The 22,048-nt window shown below is 39.4% G+C and overlaps 1 protein-coding gene and 1 long non-coding RNA gene across 2 annotated transcripts in view; one reads left to right on the top strand and one right to left on the bottom strand.

The window, feature by feature from the left end:
- The window catches only part of bbs9 (Bardet-Biedl syndrome 9), a 169,695-nt gene that overhangs the window by 142,215 nt on the left and 5,432 nt on the right, over positions 1-22,048 (top strand). The window lies entirely within an intron of this gene.
- Positions 1,522-12,902, bottom strand: LOC120442827. Its single transcript, XR_005614959.1, has 6 exons — positions 12,852-12,902; positions 12,657-12,728; positions 5,282-5,444; positions 5,010-5,147; positions 3,322-3,407; positions 1,522-1,656 (listed from the first exon to the last, which is right to left on the bottom strand). It is a non-coding gene; the product is annotated as an uncharacterized LOC120442827 (long non-coding RNA).

Genomic DNA, 22,048 nt, shown 5'->3' with positions numbered 1-22,048 from the left:
TCTGGTCGACCTCTTTACTTCTATTCTTCTAGAATTCCTTTATAGGCTCATTCAGAGATCCATCCCCTGTTTAAATGGCACCTTGCCTATTCTACTGCAAACAAAGGCCTAGCTATTCACACACATGTACATGCACACAGGGTCAGAGATAAATGGTGTCATTAAATAAGGGTGGTGAAAACTTCCTGGCCTCTCCTAGATACAACATACTTAGCCCCGAGGGTGTGTGTGTTCATGTATTTCACTACATTGGAGACACTAAAATACACTCGGCTGACTGTGTTTCAGTATTCATACAATTCACCATATCTCATACACACATTGCTGGCCATCCATCACATCAATGAACAGACCGTTTAGGGTTGGTGGTGAAAGACTGAGAGAGAAAGACAGGCTGTGTAAGTGTTTGGTTAAACAACTCCAGCAGAATATACAATACACTTACAGCGACAAAACTTTTGAAATTATTCAGAAAATTTTGGTGCTGCATATTTTGTTCTAATCAGTACTTTTGTTTGTGCTGTGTTAATGTGCTGGTTATGCATTAGCATATAGTTTAAACCCCTGTGGCTGTAGTGTTTGTGTTCGTGACTGGTGATAGTGTATTTTTATATATATGTTCCAGTCACTCACTGAAGTAGAACACATCAATCATCTCTACAGACATCGTAGTCTCAACATAAATTCTTCCCTTAAAAAATTCTGGCTTTTACATATACAAAGTGAAAGCTTGCCACTTTGGTTGCACTGTTTTAGATTATTTAAATTTAGCTTAGTTCAATTTTTTTATATAGCAGCATTTCACAATGTGATCCATCACTATGAGCTTTTTATTGTAAGATAAAGTCCCTACAATACTGGAGCGTAGCATTTACATGAATTTACTGGCAAGGGTGTCAAACATGAGGCCCGGGGGCCAGAAGTAGCCCTCCAAAGACTGCAGTCTGATCCACTGGGCGGCTTTGGAAAATGTGTAAACAAATTTATGAACTTTTAACAGTTTTTTCATAACTTTTATGGCTTCTCTGATTCATAAAGCCTTCCTCCATTGTCAATCATACTACACTAAAGCAAATAAGAAACAGAACAATTAAATGACTGTTTCATGAGCTAACAGATCTTTTACTGTATTTTACGCATTTATTTCCTACAGTTCAAGCCCTGACTCATATCGAAAGGGTAGTTTTACTGGTCCTGCCTACTTAAGATCAAAGATGTATGTGGCCCACCATGTAAAATGACTTCCTGATCAAGGGTAATCACTGATGACCTCAGGAAATCACATGATAGGGTGGGGCAGGGTTTCACAAAGAGTTCACTCGAAACCTTGGCTGATTGTGACTCACACCTGTTTTCACACCTTGGCTCGTGTGATTAGTTAGAGGATCAATAGGGGGTCCATGTCCTACTTGGGGGACACTCCCATAGGGCTTAAATCTGAGACTCTTCACCATTTGACCTTAGAACTGAAGAAGCTTCTCGGATGAGAGGTGAAACATCTTCAAGCAACTTAAAGAAGTCCAGACGCTTTTCTTTCCAAGCTCCTTAGACCACTGATGAACTGGACAATATCTAGTAGTCAAAAAAGAAGCCATCAAAATCACCGTCTCGTTAGATGATCTGTCTTCTTGCGGTATGAAACCTGCAGATGTTTCTCTGTTGGAAGAAATAAAATTGGGTGAAATCAGTTAAGTTACCATATGAACCACTGTGCGCATTAACCACAGGAAAGGGTGTCAAGCAGGTTCAGCTTCAGAGCTTCCCCAGTTCTCACTGTCTGTCTCCATCTGCAAGTCCGATGGCAGATTCATGTGTTCCACACCGGGCACATACGTGGCCGTCTTTTTTCATATTAAACACACATGCAAAGCAGGAACCGTGGTTTCCACATTTTCCTGTCAGCTGTTTAGGATTTCAGGGTGCAGATCACAGTTATAAACACATGAAAAATTGAAATATAGGACATGGGCTTGATTTTTATACAATACGTGCCTGGCTTCTGTTAAGTCCTGACATCACTGATAGGGCTCTATTGAAGTGTTTAACAAAAAAAATAAACAGAAATATACATTCAGCCATCCTGTCATGCGTGTTTAATACGTACATGTATCAGAGAAGACCACCAAGTCAGATTCCTGATGTATTTCTAAACCTATAGCCCTGGAAGTAAAGCACTGCTGTGTAACAACACAGTTTCAAAATTACCCTAATGCAGTACTGGATCATAAAACTGTAATACTGGTATGTAGAAGAGGAAGTAAAATAACAAAGTAAATATTTTTATATTACTTGGAAAGACTGTTAAAGAGTCATGATTAAAGGTGCCATCTGGAGTTATCTGGTAAACTTACAAAAAGTTATGTTTTCCCTGATGTGGTTAGCACTAAATTGAATTGTTTAGATCAAACATTTCCCTTGCCATAAAACCCATTCACGGGCATTTCTTTTCTTAGAATTTAACATTGTTTAGCCAGCCTTTATGCAAATACACAAGGTTAAAAAAACAAAAGAGGAACCTACACATAGAAAAATACAAGTCAAGATGTGTCAAGATTGAATCGACTAACATTTAAGTCAAATTATTGACTTTCTGTTTTTGTATGCATGTACTGGTCAGAAGATATTTGTCAGTAAGCAGAGTTATATCAGCTAGACTTCTCTTTAAAGAAACATTTCCTCCTCCTTTTGATGAGAAAATGCAATAGCCATGTGAAACAGTAAGAGGGAGAATGAAGAATGTTCAGAAAGGAAGAAAAAAACACCACCTGCATTTAGCCCTCCCATCCTGAGCACCCCCCAACATACACACATAAATTACAGTCAGTGTGATCACACAAAGAGTCCCAGTGTGTCTTTGTTAATTGGAGGGCAGAGTGTTACTGATGAGTAAAGCTGCACGTAGATGTCTGTACTAGCACCACAAACACGCACACTTTATGCAGCTGGATTAGAGACTGTTTGCAGAATTGGATGGAACTGTCTACAGTTTTATATAAAAGAAATGCTGTACTATAAATAAAGCAGTTTGTGGGTAATGTTTAATGATTGCCATGTTTCTCTTTATCTGATGCAAGATTATTTGGGCTGACAAACAACAGTGTGGAAGGAATCATGTTCAGTTTAGTATTAAAAAGTTGTTTTTTTGAACCAACTTTTTGAACCAACCAACTTTTGAATCTTTCCTTAGTATAAGACAAAAATAAAGACAAATAAGATAAAGCCAGGCATCATTAAAGTTGTTATTGACAGTTGTGCCCTTAGTATTAAAAACTGCAAATAATAATGTGCATAAAGCTCTCAGTGAAAATAACCTTTTCTCACCTCCTAAATGGATCATTGCTGAAGCTCGTTCCCATTGTGTTTGCTCACATTCACGGACACACACACTGTGAGCTGGTGGCAGGCTGCTAAATTGATAGAGGGAGAACAAACAGAGAGTTGTTAGCTTTCAAAAAGTGTCACAACCTTTATTCATCTTCACAGCCCACATCCCACAGCACACACACAGACACACATATTCACACACTTCATTTTTACCACTGTTCAGACACTGCTTGTTTTCTTTGAGTTCTTAAATGGACAAACATTCACTCAAATGCCCCATAAGTCTTATTCTGTACACACTCACTCTCACACACAAAGACAGCAGTATTCTCTCACACATTCACACACAGCCATAACTCAGAATCTCCTCACACGTGCAGACAAGACTACCGGCTTCTCTGCTGTTGACACTCACTCACTTAGCCGCACACACTCCGGTGAGAAGTGTGTGTGTGATAAGGTTGTAAGGCTGTGTTATCTGTTGTGTCAGCGCTGCCTTCAACAACTCTTTCTTTCCTCCCTCCGGTAAAAATATCCCTGCAGGAGTCTTCAAGAGACTCTTGTTAAACACACTAATGCTTCATGCTGGAATATCAGGAATTTCTAGCTAACTTTCTAATAGCCAACACATCATAAAGCTGCAGTTTCAGGTGAAATGATCATTCTTACCTTGACATGATTAAAACCAGTAAAATATTTTAGATTTTGCTGTAGTCTTTATATTAACTTTTAATGTTTTTGGTTTTATATAGTCATTTACATCAACATATATACATGTTTTTGTTGCCACTATTATAAGTTAAAGAGAAAGAAAAAGTCTTTTGATAAACTGACACAGTAGCCAGAAAACTTGATTGGTGTTGTGTTTTGCAACTACATTGGAGTCTGAACTTTCTTTGGTCTGGAGGTTTCTTTTCTGCAGGGTTCAAGAACTGTGGCTTAAATATAATTTGATTTCCTATTCATGAAGACTAGGAAATGAAAATGAGTGCTACACCTTGGTGTTCTATTTGAGTGAGCAAGAAGATAAGCCATAGCACAAAAGCCCCTCTTCCATTAGTACCTACTCAGAACGACTCGCCACGATTTACTACGGCTCAACTCAGATCAACTGGTTTTTAATTATAATTGAGTACCACCTAATGTGGGTGGTCGTCGTTATAGCAAAGCAGCTGAGCTTCCTGTGACGTAATTAGTATGCGACACGAATGCTACAACAAAGATGGATGTTAAGGAGACTAAATACCTGCTGCTGGGTAGCTGGTACAAGGTACTATGACCTAATGGAAAACCCTGAAAACTGTGGCGAGTCAGTCCTAGTAGGTACTAATGGACAAGGGCCTAAAGTTTTGAGCACCTTCACCTAGGTTTGGATAGATGTCTGTTATCCCCAATGCCTTATTTCTGTACCCTGTACACCATGCTCAATTCTAGGATGCAGACATGTAGCAGTTTGTCACTTTAAAATTGAAGAAAACTTGTGTGCTGCTTAAATATCAACGAGAAAAGTATTGACTCATAAATACATTATGAGTTAAATAATAGCGCTTTGAACATCAAGCTAAAAGTTTTGAAAAGGCCACTTTATTCCACGCCACCATCTGTCTGCTCACCAATGATGCATGCTCTGCTACACTTGTTATAAATGATGAAATGGCTCTGCTGGACAAACTATGAAGTCATACCATTTCAAAATCACCGTAAAGCCTCATTCATGGTCACTATGTTGGCTTTTGCGTATGCCAACTCTGACAGTCACTGCTTCTGCTGGCGCTTGAGGTGTGCAGGACTCACAGCAGTCTTCTCCTGATCTATGGGTGTTACTGCTCAGTAAAAAAAAATAAATGTCAGTGCTGGTGCTGGAAATAAATTTTCTTTCAAAGTTCTTTTTCATTTCAATTCACTTTTATCTATACAGAAGCAAATCACAACAGCAGTCATTAAGATAATGACCTACAATAATATGGAGAAAACCCCAACAATCAGATGAGCTTCTGCAAGCACTTGGTGATAGTGGATGGAAAAACTCCCTTTTCACAGGAAGAACCTCCGGCAGAATGGGGGGGGGGGCAGACATCTGCTGCAACCAGCTGGGGGTGAAGGGAGTCAGACAGGATACACTGTAAAAGAGAGCCAGAGATTAATAATAACTAATACATTTGAGAGAAAAGAAAGTCTCATCTTTTCTAAACTGATGCAGCATCTTCCCCTCTGTCGTCTGGAAATCTCCTGAGCTATATCGCTGAAATGGAGATAAAGGTTCCCTAGCTTGTACACTTGTACACATGACAAACCAAAATGATGCCAAAGCAAGGTATGCCCCAGAAGTTGTGGTGTCACTTTAATATGAGGATGGAAATGGTGAAAATAAGTGGTCCATTTTTCTGCTGTATGTTCGGTAAAAAGAAGTTTTAATTTTGGAGCAGAAATGTCATCATAAATTCGACAGACTGATAAGTTATTCTGGCTCTAATTGTTGGCCATACTAACCACCCCTCTGGACTAAAAAGGCTCAGATACCCCACACAGTGCACATAGTGTGTATGTGATGAGGCTAAAATTAAAGCTAACGTTAAATTACAGATTAACGTCACTCTTCATTTGAAAACCAAAGTATGTCTCTCTCCAAGTTCTTGCTCTGCTACATTAGCAAATTGCCAGTGAGTCATTTTCGGTGTGTGGGCAGCCACACTGTGTGCCAGCCGAAGTAGGGTTGACAGTCTGTTTGTTCCCACAATTCCACACACTTCCTGTTTCCTGTTTAGCTCCCAACCTTATCTCAAACTATAAATTTAGTACTCTGCGTGAGACTGTGTGTATTTAGGCTTTTGCCTCCCTTGATTAGATTAGCCAAGGTTAAAATAAATTAGCCAAACAGTGCAAACAATGAGCTCAGTAGCACGCAGCTTTTGGCTCATCTGTGTGATCTTTTGTTAAACTTATATAAGGAATGGAGTGCGTTGCGCAGTTCTTTGTAGTCTGTCTGATGCCTTTTTTTGGTATGTTTGAACGTATGTGAGGTGTTGTGAAATGATAGGATGCACCACTGGTTTGTTATGATGAGTATCCTTGGGCCAAAAGAGGACAGGCAGACTGCCAGACACTTCCCTCTACAATTAGACTACACTGGCCACAACACACACAAAACCTACACACCCTGGATACGTGCTGCAGTTACTTTTTATCTAAATCCTCACTTGTAGTATAAATACACTGCCACACACAAATGTAGATACAGATCTGAGGTCTGAAATTTGCAACTTAAGCTTTATCTCTTCATGCTGATAAAAGAAAATTTTAGGACACCTTCAGTTTCTGGACTGCTAGAGCTAAGCAGCAAAAAAGTTATACTGCATCATTTGGTATCAATGCAATACATTTAAAAAGTAAATGCAGGGCCAGCCTCATATGAATACATTTTAATGACCAAATAACTGACTGTGATTTTTGCTTTCCGCTGTTAATTTGTTAACACAACCGAATGCATTTTTCGCAATTTTTCAGCTTTTGAAAATTTTACATTTACATTCCAGTTGTTTGTTTTTGGTTGGCCTGGAAATGATGTTGGATCAGCTTCTGTTGTTTCAAATGTGCATTTAAAATAAATTGCCTTCTCTTGACTTGAGTTAACACAAATGGAGTGTTATATTCAGATGTTTTCACATTACATTTTTGAGGTGATTATTTTCAGTTCCATTGAAGTAAGTAATGCAACACGTTTCAGTGGTGGGAAATCGTCTCCTAAAGTAAGACCTGTGATTACCAGTCACACTCTGAAAATTAACATTAACTAATACTGAAGATCCAAGTCATGTGTCAAACATCAACTTCACTACTATACAGGGAGTGCAGAATTATTAGACAAATGAGTATTTTGTCCACATCATCCTCTTCATGCATGTTGTCTTACTCCAAGCTGTATAGGCTCGAAAGCCTACTGCCAATTAAGCATATTAGGTGATGTGCATCTCTGTAATGAGAAGGGGTGTGGTCTAATGACATCAACACCCTATATCAGGTGTGCATAATTATTAGGCAACCTCCTTTCCTTTGGCAAAATGGGTCAAAAGAAGGACTTGACAGGCTCAGAAAAGTCAAAAATAGTGAGATATCTTGCAGAGGGATGCAGCAGTCTCAAAATTGCAAAGCTTCTGAAGCGTGATCATCGACAATCAAGCGTTTCATTCAAAATAGTCAACAGGGTCGCAAGAAGCGTGTGGAAAAACCAAGGCGCAAAATAACTGCCCATGAACTGAGAAAAGTCAAGCGTGCAGCTGCCAAGATGCCACTTGCCACCAGTTTGGCCATATTTCAGAGCTGCAACATCACTGGAGTGCCCAAAAGCACAAGGTGTGCAATACTCAGAGACATGGCCAAGGTAAGAAAGGCTGAAAGACGACCACCACTGAACAAGACACACAAGCTGAAACGTCAAGACTGGGCCAAGAAATATCTCAAGACTGATTTTTCTAAGGTTTTATGGACTGATGAAATGAGAGTGAGTCTTGATGGGCCAGATGGATGGGCCCGTGGCTGGATTGGTAAAGGGCAGAGAGCTCCAGTCCGACTCAGACGCCAGCAAGGTGGAGGTGGAGTACTGGTTTGGGCTGGTATCATCAAAGATGAGCTTGTGGGGCCTTTTCGGGTTGAGGATTGAGTCAAGCTCAACTCCCAGTCCTACTGCCAGTTTCTGGAAGACACCTTCTTCAAGCAGTGGTACAGGAAGAAGTCTGCATCCTTCAAGAAAAACATGATTTTCATGCAGGACAATGCTCCATCACACGCAGCGTCCAAGTACTCCACAGCGTGGCTGGCAAGAAAGGGTATAAAAGAAGAAAAACTAATGACATGGCCTCCTTGTTCACCTGATCTGAACCCCATTGAGAATCTGTGGTCCATCATCAAATGTGAGATTTACAAGGAGGAAAACAGTACACCTCTCTGAACAGTGTCTGGGAGGCTGTGGTTGCTGCTGCACGCAATGTTGATGGTGAACAGATCAAAAACACTGACAGAATCCATGGATGGCAGGCTTTTGAGTGTCCTTGCAAAGAAAGGTGGCTATATTGGTCGCTGATTTGTTTTTGTTTTGTTTTTGAATGTCAGAAATGTATATTTGTGAATGTGGAGATGTTATATTGGTTTCACTGGTAAAAATAAATAATTGAAATGGGTATATATTTGTTTTTTGTTAAGTTGCCTAATAATTATGCACAGTAGTCACCTGCACACACAGATATCCCCCTAAAATAGCTAAAACTAAAAACAAACTAAAAACTACTTCCAAAAACATTCAGCTTTGATATTAATGAGTTTTTTGGGTTGATTGAGAACATGGTTGTTGTTCAATAATAAAATTATTCCTCAAAAATACAACTTGCCTAATAATTCTGCACTTCCTGTATGAGCTAGCTGGATATTATTTGCCTCTCTGAAAGGGATCTGCCAGTGGCTTCGGCCTCTGTGCCAGGGGTCTGGGTCTGTCTAAAAGATTTTCTTCCTTTTCCTCTTTTTTTCTCTTCACTCTGAGTTCTCTTTTTCATGTTTTCTTGTAAATTGTTGATGTTGCCACAGTAGCAAATAGCCTTCATACAGATGTCACTGCCGCATTCATGTGTCTGCTCAGCGTTGCTCAGTCATGTTACAGCACAGCAACAAAAAACAGCAGAGGAGGAAAAGGAGAAAAGTCTGCATGGAGATGTGAGAGCAGCAGTGTTTGCACAGACCTGTCTACTTTTTGATGAAACTGGAGCAACACATGGAATACAGAAAGAAGCCAAACTGTTGATCCCATCATTTCGTATCGATATGATATCAATACTACTGTTGGCATTGGTATTTTGGATTGATTCACCCACCCCTAGTAATCTCACATAATGTTCATAGTTATATCGATAGTGGTCCAACACTGGCAACTTACCATTTGTCAGTGAGCAGGTTCACTACTGAGAAGACAAATTTACTCAAGCCACAGTCCTTTCCCAGCCCAGACCAAGAGGATTTCAGTACGAAAACCTAACCAAATAGTTTTCTGTTCTTAAACCAAACCAGTGAGTTATGTGTAAGATAAAGGTCATGATGGGACATGAACCAGTGTCTTCTGTCTGGCTATCCGACCACGTCAACAAAGATTTTGCACTTCTTTTAAACATGATTATAATCTCTGAGCAGCCAGTATAGCTGCGGCCAGAGCTTTAAAGCAACAACACTAAAGGATACCTTGTGCATGCTGGAAAGACTGTGTTGGGCCAATTTATAATATCAGCTAGCTATGTTGTTTAAACACAGCTCCTTATAGGAACACCAGTAGCTATTAATGAGTGACAATTAATAACATCATGTAAGGCACTTTCTTCTACCTAAACATAAACTATTGCTGCTGTAAGTCATGCAGTAAAGTAATGCTTTTCTGGTGAGGTGTTTTATAAAAAAAAGAAGAAAAGAAAAGTGAATTTCCTTGAACGAGATCATCAGATATAAAAATTGCCAGCATGAGATTTCACTGTGTAACAGGAGCACATAACTGTAAATTTTCCAGGTGTATGCTTTGTGCTTGTACTTACAGAAGCATACTTTGGTCAAATGTGTATTTTTCTGCAGGTGTGTGCATGGGTGGATCTGAATGTGTGAGTTGTATTCATTAAATTTGGCCTGGTTAGTTTGTGCATGATGTATGTGTGCGTTTGTGGAATGCAGACTGCCACCAGAGCCCAGATTTACTGGCAGAAACACACTGCCAAGAGCAGGAGTGGTCAGATTAATCACTTGTCTGTGTGTTTACAGTTGCAGCCATTGTAGAAGTTGCCCTTAGATGCAAAACTGCTCTGAGAAAACAAAATGTTTCTATTAGGTTTTAATGCATCTTTCACAAATTTTCTGCAGTTGTTCCAAATTTGTATATTTTGGTTTGTCTCGCAGTTTGACTTTTCCATAATGCTATTGATTTATGACAGAATATTAATTCCAGTTGCCTTTTTTGTCAAGTTGTCACTTTACTTTGTGACATAGTTTCAATATCTGTGTAGATGTTCTGCATATGTAAGAAGTAGTGCTTTATGCAGTATTTTTCCAACCTTTCACCAAATATTTTGATGCAAACTGTGAGGTGGTCAGAAGTCAAAAAGAATACAGTTGTGTGCAAACCCTCAACTGGAGTATCATCAATGCAATCCTGACATATTATAAGAAGGAATCACAAATAATTATGCAGCATTACTACAAGCCCAGACATACAGTGCATTTTCATGGCATTATCACATTATTGTTACCTCTACAAACCTTTGCACACTTCAGTTTTTTAATGATGACGATGAGGGAAGGTAGATGTGCTAATGGACAGTTTTTAGAAAAGACAGTGAAACTGATTGTGTTTCTTTAATTATTATTTATTTATTTATTTATTTATCTATTGCAGAAGCTTATTTTAAATATAGAAGCAATGAGGCATGGCCTGCAAGAGTAGCCAGTGTAAATGTGTGTGTGTGTGGTATGTGGGTGTGGTTGACTTGAATGTGTATGCAAACTAAAAGTGAGCACATTCTGTAGTTATACATCCAGCGCGACCCTGCCTGTGTGTGTATGTGTGCACAAACTCTGATGACCAGTATATTTTGCTGGATCACTTAAACACTTGAACCACCCACAGTCACACCTGTGGTAACAGGAAATTTGATGAGTTTGCCAAAGATGTGGAGATTGTAAACTCACTGTTTGACCTTCTTGGTATTTTTTTTTCACTCTTTTCCACTCATTTCTGGTTCTCAAACGCTGGTCTTAGATGAGAGCGGCTGTAAACCAACAAATAAGTTACTAATTTAAAATATTTGGTTCATTTGAGTGCTGTGGAACTGAAAATAAAAGTTGCAGCACAGTGACAGTGTAGTCAAATGATGTGTATATTATACATGCACTTTAATAATTACCATCATACATCAATTTCAAGAATAAAACAAACATATATATTATGCAGCTTATCTCAGTTGTTATACATGCTAAGAAGAAGCAGACACTGTATATTCATTAATTAAATATATATTTATAAAATCATTTTTAACACCTTTTCTGCAAAGTCACAGTCGCATACCTGATGTCTCCGTCTGCATGAGTAGGTTAAAATGGTTGTTCTTCTATATCTCAGACTCATGCTAATCGACAAAAGTATAAGGTCTGTGATGTTTGACCTTCAGCACTCTAATGATGCTGAAGTTGACTAAAAGTCTGTGATAATTAATTATAAATAGCCACTTTTATCTAAATTATTGCATTTACAATGTGATGTTCCTGCTTCTGTTTACAGTTTGGCTCACGTTCACAGCAGTGGCCATGTTGTCGGCTGTTTTGAACTGTGATTACAGGGCTGCAGCAACAATTTACATACAACTGAGAGTTTGCTGGTGTGGAGGAGATAGCAGGAGAGAGAGAGAGAGAGAGGGAGAGAGCAATGAGAGGAAGCAGAAGGGGACGAGGAGGGAGCTCAAACTGAAGCGTGAAATAAAGAGTGGGCAAAGTTACTGTGTGATTACACAGTGGAGGATGCTTGCTACCTGTGTGTTCATGTGTGTGTGTAAATGTGTATGTGCCCTCCACAACACCTCCATGGCAATGAGAACATCACAGTGTTTACATCAGCTTAATTGATTCTCACTTTTTTACTAAGCTAATGTAGTAGGAATGTAGTGTGTGTGTGTGTGTGTGTGTGGGTGTGTGTGTGTGTTTCTAAGGTTAAAATGTCATTAGAATAAGTGACTACCTCTGAAATTATATTAAGCATTACTTAAAGTATGTTTGTGGAATTAATCTGGTGTGTTTGTGTGTTTATGAAAGAGCCCCATGTGTTTCTTGTAAGAACTTTTCCACCAGTTAATTCCCTGGAATAAAGTGTATTTGCAGTAAATTTGGTGTGTTTGCGCGCACGTGTCGGTGAGTGTATATGTGTGTGTACTACGTGCGGTTTACTAATGCTGGGTAAATCAGTCAGACATAATTTTGGCAAACTTTATACCACACAGAAATTCACACAAACACTGTGTGTGAAGGATCCCTGAACAGTTTGCACTCACACTGTCAGTCTGTCATTTATGATGTTTTATTTGGCCTTAAGGAACTGAAAACCGTAGAAAATATTAAATTACCATGCAATAGAATGAAAACAAGCTTCTTTAACATGTGTCATATTTCGAGGCAGAGCAAGTTCGTCTAACTTTAGTTCAGTTGCATTTTTTTCTTTTGTTAATAAGTGCAGTTGGTAATTAAAAATCAGGTAACACTTCATAAGATTGTCAGTTTATTCACTATACAACCGGCTAAATGTGCAATACTGGGAATTACCTTACCTTTAAAAGAGTGTCTTCTTTAAAGAGATTCCTATGGTCCCACAGTTCCATAAGAACCTGTTGTTTTGTATACTGGAATTTGAAATGTATTAGATTTCAATTAGACCATTATTAGCAATATTTGATAGAAAAGCAATCAGTTATCACAATTATTAATGGTCTTTTTAGTACTGATGTTTATTTATTTATTATTACCTTAGGTCATAGTTTGGAAACCATAGCGAAGTCTTTGACTGAAGAATGAAAGTGTTATGCGGGCATTTTTGAATGCTTGTGGCTTTTGGTGAGAAAAGGGGGCTGTCTGAGCTCCTGTTTTCAAGAATAAAGCCTCTTTTGTTTTTAATCAGTGGGAGTCAAAATACTTTGCGTTTCCTCCCTTTCCTTCTTTCCTGCCGGAGATGTGGCAAGGTGAAATGTATCTTCAGCAGGGGAAGTTAAGTGGATGAGTAGGAGAACAAATGGTGGTTTACCACAGTACATTTAATAAACACATGCTCACCGAGCCAGAGCTGCTGCGGCCTCTAAAAGGAAGCCAAACAGGTGCATATATAGAAGGCAAAGAAGGAGGTAGGAGGACTGGAGAGAGACAAAGAAACAAAAAATAAAACAGGTGAACAAAAATGCGAAATGGAAAAAATGGAGTAGCCACGAGAAAAGGAAGGAGGCTGGAATTGAGGATTAAAAAACAGAAAGAAACAGAAGCAAAGAAAAGTAAAAGATGAGGGAGAAACCGGAGGGTAAAAGGTGGTGGGCTAAGGAGGATATGAGATTTTAGGATAAGAGAAAGAAGGAAGGAGCACACTCAAACACATCTCCCTCGCTGATGAGGATCATGTGATATCCTTGAATGCATCAGAACATTTCCTACATGGATGTTATTGTGAGACTTTGTTTTGAATTTTGTTTCCAGGCTGAAGAATACATTTCTCTTTTTACTGCGGTTGTTTGTTTTCATGGTAATATTTTTTTATGACAGACTAGTTATGATGTCACAGTTTTCCCACGTTAATCGTATGTGTAATACTTTTCCATTGCTGCGTTTTATTGTGCGTAAATATGTGAGTATGAAAGACTCTTTCAGCATTTAATTTGTAGGCACTCAAGCGGTTTTGTGTACATGTTGTAAAGTCTACCTGTATATACACTGTGGTGTCCCTCAGATCCTCAGGGGTCTTTCAGCTTGGTTGGGAGGTTGAGGAAGAGGGTGTCTGTGTGCAGGGTTTCCCCCAGCAGGGTGCTCTGTCTGTGGCTAGCCAGCCTGGGTGTTGCCCCTTCCTCCCTCCGCTTTGCATGAGTGACAAGGAAAACACCCAGCGCCCTGAAATATGAAAAGGTCTCAAAATATCTGTAAATATTTTTATAATTTGTTTCAAGAGAAGCCAAGGTCACAGCCATGCTGGTTCTGCTCTTTCCATTTATATTTCACATGGTGGGAGTTTCACTGATGCTGTCACCCAGGAGAGAGTTAGTGTGGGGGCACTGGCAGGATAAGCTGTAAATTTAACATCTGTGAGGTGAAATATTAGAAATACTAGGGTTCTTAATGGGTTCATGTCCATGTCACAAGAACAAAACAAAACAAAGAACTACTGAATGAGATACTGAAATAAACAACAATGATCCTGTCAGATAGAGATACAGATGGCAGCAGCCATGATGGATTTTCATAATATATTTTCAGGTGGAACTTGGCTCCTATCCTCGGTGCCTTTCCCTTTATCATCACTTGTTATGGCAGTACTGCAAAGGTGGGAGCAGAAAACACAGACAGGTCCCATTGCTGCAGTCCGTCAGTCCCATTCCTGTGAATGAGATATCTCAGAAATGACTTGAGGGAATTTTGTAATGTCTGGCACAAACATCAACTTGAACTCAAGGATAAAATTTCTAGAATTTGGTAGTCAAAGACTGTGACTTAAGAAAAAGCCTTTTTGTCCATAAATTAAGGATTCAGGCACTTGAGAAATAAAATCACCCAGAAATGTAATAGGATAGTTTCAATGTGATAATCATAATGTTCTGAAAAAATATTGTTTTCACCATAACTCAGAAACAGAAGGGGAAATTGTGATTGCATAGATCTTCTGTGCTGCACGTTTTATGATTTGTGCAAAGCATTCGTGTTTTAGAGTTTGTTGCACACATTTTTATTTGAAACATACCGTCATTGCTTCACAAACCACGTGAACCCATACAAATCATCTAGCTACTTTGTTCAAGTTTTATTTAGATATATTTCTATCATAAATCAAAATTTGCCTCAGGAAACTTCTCCCATTACCAAAAAAATGATATAAGCTACCACTTGACTGGCTGGTTCAGGCATGCAGCTGCAAAGCTGTAACTCAAGTTTTAGTGTTAGTATCTGTAATATTAAACATCTCTGCCACTTGGATAAACTTGTTGAGAATAGATCCAATCCAACAGACTGCTTTAGAGCAAATGGAAAAAAACCCACTATGATACAGTGTTATTGTTTCAGATCAAACTGGCTTTTAGCGTTACTGTTGATGCCAAATAGTTGGGAAAAAATTACCTTGTGAAACAGTTTAATCTCTTAATGGAGGGGCTGTAAAGATACTGTGCAGCACAATTTTTGGAAACATGGACATGAAGAAGAACAGATTGTACAAGACAGAAGTCACCTGTCATCTTCACTCTCCACTGGATTTAAGAAAATTATTATTTTTAAAATGTTCCATTATACACCAACTTTAATATTATCTCACTATAACAAGAACACTGTTCCTCTGTGGGCCCTGCTAAAATTATACATTCAGGAAGACTCCTGATTATCGCTTTATCCACTGCATATCAGCTTTTTCTTTGGAACCTTAATAGAAAGACTGAGTGACAAAATAATTATTTAATATCTAAAACCTGTGAGATTCTGGTTACAAATTTAATGGTTTCTTCAGTAACTACATATTATTTATGTGTTTCTGGGTTGAACAGATAGTTCTCACGTTTCATTGCCCTGTTACATTCACAGTGTGAACATGTGTGTGTCAGTGTGCAGGGCTTGACCAGACTGGCTGTTTTCAAATGCACATATTATATTTTTAATAAATGCATACTGGATATATTTTTGGCTGCGTAAGTGGCATGAATGTATCTATGTAAAGGACTGTGCTTATAGAAAGAATTTTGAAAGTTTCTTACCTGTTTCTTTGCCTAATCTGGTCAAATCATTCAATTCAGTGAAATAATCCGCCTGTTGTCAACATTTTAGCTGCATCTTTGCTCAAAGACATCACATCTGACAGAACAATCTTTTTCTATGGGTCTCTCACTTCTCTTGCCTATGGCGTGCCACAAGATTCTGTTTTGGGCCCTTACGGTTTATAGCTGCTCCCTTTTCAGCACATTTGGAGCACTTTTAAGTACGTTAATTCAGCCGTGTGTCTCTTTAGGACCCAAGTTACAGATATTTTATAGGTTCTTAGATCCTATTAAACGTTGAGTAGCAGACAATTTTCTCTCACTTAATATTTAAATAACCGAAGTCCTTGTTTGTGGCACTCACAAACTTGTGTCTAAGGTAATGGAAACCCCAGGTTCACTTCCCACTTTTGCTAGATCTTCTGTCAGGAACCAGGTCGCTGAACGTTATTGAACTCTTGTTTTTTTTTCACTTATAAAATATTTTAGGTTTTTGGGTTGCTATTTGTTGTTATGTTTTTAGCATTCTGTCGTAAGCACTTGAAAGGATACTTTATTCTACTTTCCAGTGTCTACTAGCAGCCATGGTAGGACCAAGGATTTGCCATTCAGCACACTGTGCAGGACTAATGCTGTTGACAAGCTGTTGTCAAGCTTTGTCAAGCAATGTGGTGCAACATGGCCTGTTCTCACTTGTTTTTGGCAACACCAAGGAATGACAAACAAATGCAGGAACATCCTGAATCATTTTTAGCTTGCTCCACTCCAATCTCAAGACCCGCTGAAGCGAGTGTATTTGAAATGATGAAACTGGGGTGGATATGTTGGTCTCTAGTGACTGGAAAATCACACCCACTGGAAATCAATTTGGGTAGAGTCAATGTTAGACTGCAGATGGAAACAGTGTGTAAGGAGTTGACACTTCTGGTTGATATCAGTCTAGAATTGGACGTAATTTTAGATACACATGTCTATGCAATACTTTATGAGGGACATCTGACAGAAAGAAGTCCTGATCTCAATGCAATCCAGTCATTTTACACATCATTGCAAAGAGATCCACAGGACTTTGGCGTGATCTCCAGTTACCTTGCAAATCTATGTGCAAGTGTAGAGTTGATAAAGTTTGACAGGAGTAGGGTGGTATGAATATGAAAATAAAGCGTAAAATGATTTAGGTTGTTTCTCTGTGTTTCACATGCAAAAATGAACTAAACACGTTCTTGTGGCGCTATTTTTGTGAGCTGACTGTGTGTGCAGATGGTATCCACCTTATATATACTGTGCATGCGGGTATTTGTGTGTGTGGGTGTTCAAACACTCTTCAGGGATGAACTGTTGTGTCTCAGAGCAGAACAATGGGCAGAAAAAAAACATCAAAGCCAACACATACAAACACTAGATTTTGCATCCTATGTTTTTGGAGTGTTTGTGTTCACATATGCAAATTGTCATCATGCTTATGTGTGTGGGTCGTGACCTATGTTCATACGAGATGTGTCGCAAACTGAGCTTATGTGTGTATGCGTGTGTGTGTGTGTGTGCGTGCGTGCGTGTGTGTGTGTGTGTGTAAGTTAGCCAGTTTTGTAAATGCCCTTTCTGATGTGGTTGGCTGTATTTAAGGCAGAGTGCAGAGAGTGCCGAGGAAGTTGACAGAGGCGTGTATGTGTGCGTCTGTGTGTTTGTGCAAATCAGTCCGTGTTTGCGAGGGACAGAGAGGAAGAGATTTTATGTCACCACCAGAATTGGAAAACTTCATGTCCTTTTGTATCAGGCCAAAAGACTGGTCCTTCGGCCTGGCCACTGTATATTTTTCTGTACATTATATGTGTGTTTGTGTGTGGATGTGTGTGTGCCTGCATGCTGGTTAGTGGCAGGGCGTAGCTGAGCAGAGAGAAAATATCTTAGCCGACCACGGGAATGAACCCACCCACTATACCACACCCAGAGAGAGAGAGCAGGCAGTGGAAGCAGCAGCCTCAGTCAGACTTGCTCTCTCTCTCTCTCTATAAATCTTTGTCTCTCATTTCTTTTTTCTCTTTTATTGTCTCATTTTAAAAACATGAATTACCATCTTCCTCTCTGTCTGTGTCTCTTCCTTAATTCATACTGTTATTACACAAACCTCAGCATTTCCCTTTCTTTTCCAGTTTTCTTTAACTCCCATCTCCCCTCTGCTCTGTTTTTTGCTCAGTAACAAATTTACAAATTCCATATTAATAAAAGCTGTGAGGGTCTAAATCCTTAACTGATGTGCAAATAAATAAAGTAGAATAAAGTAGAAAAGTTAAAGTAGCTTAGGCGGTTTATGCTGCTCAGAATAACAAATTTTGCACAGAGTCAAATCTTGAAACTAGTTTGTGTGACCTATCTGACAACAGATGTGTCCATTGCTATAGCAAATGCCCAAATTTAAAGTAACAATAGTATTTTAAATCCCACCTGTTACCTGGTTAATAATCCCCATCAACGATTTAACTGTAAGATGACATAGGCACTCTGCAACCTTTCTTATATGGAAAATAACCAGAATATAACCAGTTGAGTCAAGTCAACTACTACAAAGAGAAGCGGTGCATGTGAGTTGCATTCATTGGTGCAGACTAACTCAGGTCAACTATAATGTGTTGACAGTCTGTCTGTGTTTATAAATTAGGCAGTGATTATTTGCAAACCTTCACCAATCTGTCTGCAACTGGTTGCAGTCAATCTAAATCAGACTGCAAGTGGAAACAAGTTAACTCCCACCTGGTGACCTGTGAAGCTGCGTTGTGATAGAAAGTGGTTGCCAAGAGGTTGAGAGTGCAATGCAATCACTGGACAACCACCTATGTTTTCTAGTCCCAAAGAGGTTGGCCTTTTATTTTTACTTCTTTATTTAAATTAAAACTATTTATACTCAATAAATGATTTATAGGGATTAAGATTTTAAAAACAAGTTCACTACTCCTTTGTCTGTTTGAGGAATATTTATAGCAATATCATTTGGTGAAGACATCCTCCATCATCACGTGAATAACAGTCTACAGTAATAGCCGGTCTGTGTCCGTGTATAAATGACCAGTTTCTCATAAATATGTGTTCTTTTTTTTCTTGCAAAGACATTTTGTGTTTGTGTGTGTAGTGCTCCATGGGAGGTGTAGTGTATGGCTCAGTCTTAGCTGAGCTGTCAGTGGTCTGCAAATACACACATACACCCACCAATGGAAAGGCCTGTTGTGCTTCAACAGCACATTCCACACCAAGAATAGTATTAAACACTGCCTGTCCGACTGCTGTCAAACTCCTTCTCTCTCTCGCTGACTTTTCATTGCTCATAGTCTGCTTTTTGTCTCTCCAGTAGAAAAATTATGTTGAAATCATAAAATGAAGCTGATTCTGACCAAAGTAGTTTACATGATACTGCTTTTCTCATACTGGATGTTGGTGAATCCCCTCATTTTAACCAATCGCTGTAATATACCATTTTAGCTTTTTTCCCCTCACTTTAAGCAAACTTTTGTCTTATTGGCTGACCCTCATTAAACAAAAGGTTTGGACAGCTGGTAGGAGGGGCTTATGTGCTCACAAGCAGAGCAGTATATTAGCGATATTCACACTTTATGACATCCTAAAGATGCAAGAGTAGAGAAAGTTACCTAGAGGGGGTCTAGACCAGGGGTGGGCAATCTCAGTCCACGAGGGCCGGTGTCCCTGCAGGTTTTAGATGTGTCCTCGAACCAACACAGCTGATTTAAATGGCTAAATTAGCTCCTCAACATGTCCTGAAGTTCTCCAGAGGCCTGGTAACGAACTAATCATGTGATTCAGGTGTGTTGACCAAGGTGAGATCTAAAACCTGCAGGGACATCGGCCCTCGTGGACTGAGATTGCCCACCCCTCGTCTAGAGCAATCTGAATCCTGACTGTTTGCCTCAGAGGAGATACATGCACAGCCAGAAGCATACAAAAGAAAATAAGGAAAAGCAAAGTTTTAACCCTCTAAAGAGGAAATAAATTAGTGCACCGTGTGTAAGTCAGTAAATCTGTTTAGAGTGTTTAGTATATTTTTGTATGTTCTGGCTTGTGAATAATATTTTTAAATGATTTTTCTGTCTTTTTCTGTCTTATATGTGTCGCATTTCTCGTGTCTCACACTATCATTTCCCCACAATACCGACCGCACAGCTTTGTTTTTCAACTTCACATAATCCTGTTGTGTCCTATTCTACCGCCTTGTCTGGAGTGTGCAAATGCGCACACACACAGGCACATATGAGTAGGCATACACACTTACAAATGCACACTTGTAGACACACACTCCACCACAGATCCAATCAGTCAGCACTTGGCCCTCTCTTTCATACACACTCTGCAGAGTGGATTCTGTAAATCAGCAGGTTTCTGCTGCACTGTCCTACATGCTGACGGGGTCGGGATGCGGGCGATCTGTGCGGCCTCCTCTATTTTGACTACGGCTGCCTGCAGATGAATGCAGAGTCGTGATCCGTCGCTAACATGTGAAGCCAGGCAGAACATGTGGGCTTTGAACATGGTGCAGATAGCGTCACTCCCCTTATCTAATCAACACACTGACTTTTGTTGCTGTGGTTTTTGTTTTTGTTCCGTGAGGAACAAACAAGTGTTGCATTCTAAACTCCGGTGGTGAAGCGCATTAATGTACAGAAAGCGGTGTTATTCAGAACCTTGTTAGGCAGGGTAGTCAAGGCACTTTAGTTTTAGGAAGCACAATCCTACAACCTGGTTCCCACAAAAAGGAACCTATAACTTCTGTGTACACTCAAGCTCAAAACTGCTTACAGTGTGCGCAGTGGTGTCTAATTTGCTGTTGCTTATGAAGGACAAAACATAGTAACACTAGTGACATGACGTGTGCAAAACGCCTGCACCCATTTTCCGTATTTTCCCACACTATTAAACACCTATGCAGATTATTTAAACCCATTACTGATCTTTCTGTGTTAGCCATACATTTAACTTTGTTCCTTCCTTATTTTTTTATCTTTAATAAATCCACTAACGATCTTTTAAGTTGGTTTTAAAAATGAAACGGATAAGAAAAAGGCACTAAAGAAAATGCCTTTATATTCCCAAAAAGTTCACCTTCCAGTTGTATACCAGCTATGTAGAGCACTGAAAGCTGCCCTGTACCATCCAGCAGCTTCCCTGCAGCAGCTGGGTGTTGCTCATTCAGTTTTCCTATCCACAGTTTATCATGGGATTTAAACTGGCAACCACAAACCCAAATCTGAGTAATATGTGTACAAAAAAATGATTTCATGACACAAGAATAATCATGCAGCCGAGGTTAAGTTACCACAATGGACCAATAAACAGTCTTTGTTCAAATTAAGACGTTCTAAAATGAATTTGGAAATATGGAAACCCAAACTAGGGTTGGAGGGGACGCGCCACTGCATAACTTAGTTACATAGGATCTACTAAAAAACCACACAAAGGCAATCATGTCATTAAGGAACCTAGTTTCTGCATTATTTCTTTTTTTTCTCACAGAAAAGTGTGTTCTCTAAAATGAAACACCTCCTCAGTAATTTGGTAGAATACTATTAAAATAGATTTTTTCCCCTAATGACCATTCACTCTAACCAATGATGTGCAATACAAGAAATATATTACCCCTGGTTTCCTGCCAAACAGGTCCCATCCAGACACAGCTGTAGCAGATTCACATGGGGTTAAAAAAAGGCTGTGCCTGTTTAAGTTCTGACAAAAACCACCAGGCTTTCCAGGTAGCTCGAGTCCCATGCGAAAAGGGCTTAACGTCACTTCGATCCTTGTGGCTATGAGTGATGTGGAGTACAGGTTTCTTCATTGTTTAGTCTGCACACTTCCACTTTGTTAGTTTGTTGAAGTAGCAGACTGACAAGATGTGACCTGACCCCTTTAGGTTTCCATAGAGGAGGGGAGCTGACTTCTTGTCTTACAACGTCAATGTTTATCAACTCCTTGCTACTGCTCCCGCGAGGATCTGGCTTTACACACACTTTTATTTCCTGCTTTGAGAGTACAAATGAAAACCTAAGACGGGACGGTGGTTTTCATGAGAGCTGGGAAATGGTTTTGACATACAAATGCTTGGAAGGTTTCCACAGATTTGCTTGCTCTATTTTTAAAGTCTTACAAAGAAGTTCTATGCTTCAGATTACATGAAAGTATCCTCTGTCGTTGCTGTCACAACTCATACTGACTATGACTTCCTGTTCATTAAC

Source organism: Oreochromis aureus, linkage group 11, assembly GCF_013358895.1.
Source record: "Oreochromis aureus strain Israel breed Guangdong linkage group 11, ZZ_aureus, whole genome shotgun sequence".
NCBI classification, from domain to species: domain Eukaryota; kingdom Metazoa; phylum Chordata; class Actinopteri; order Cichliformes; family Cichlidae; genus Oreochromis; species Oreochromis aureus.
Note: the sequence above shows the minus strand (reverse complement) of the source record. Positions and strands in the feature narration are given on the sequence as shown.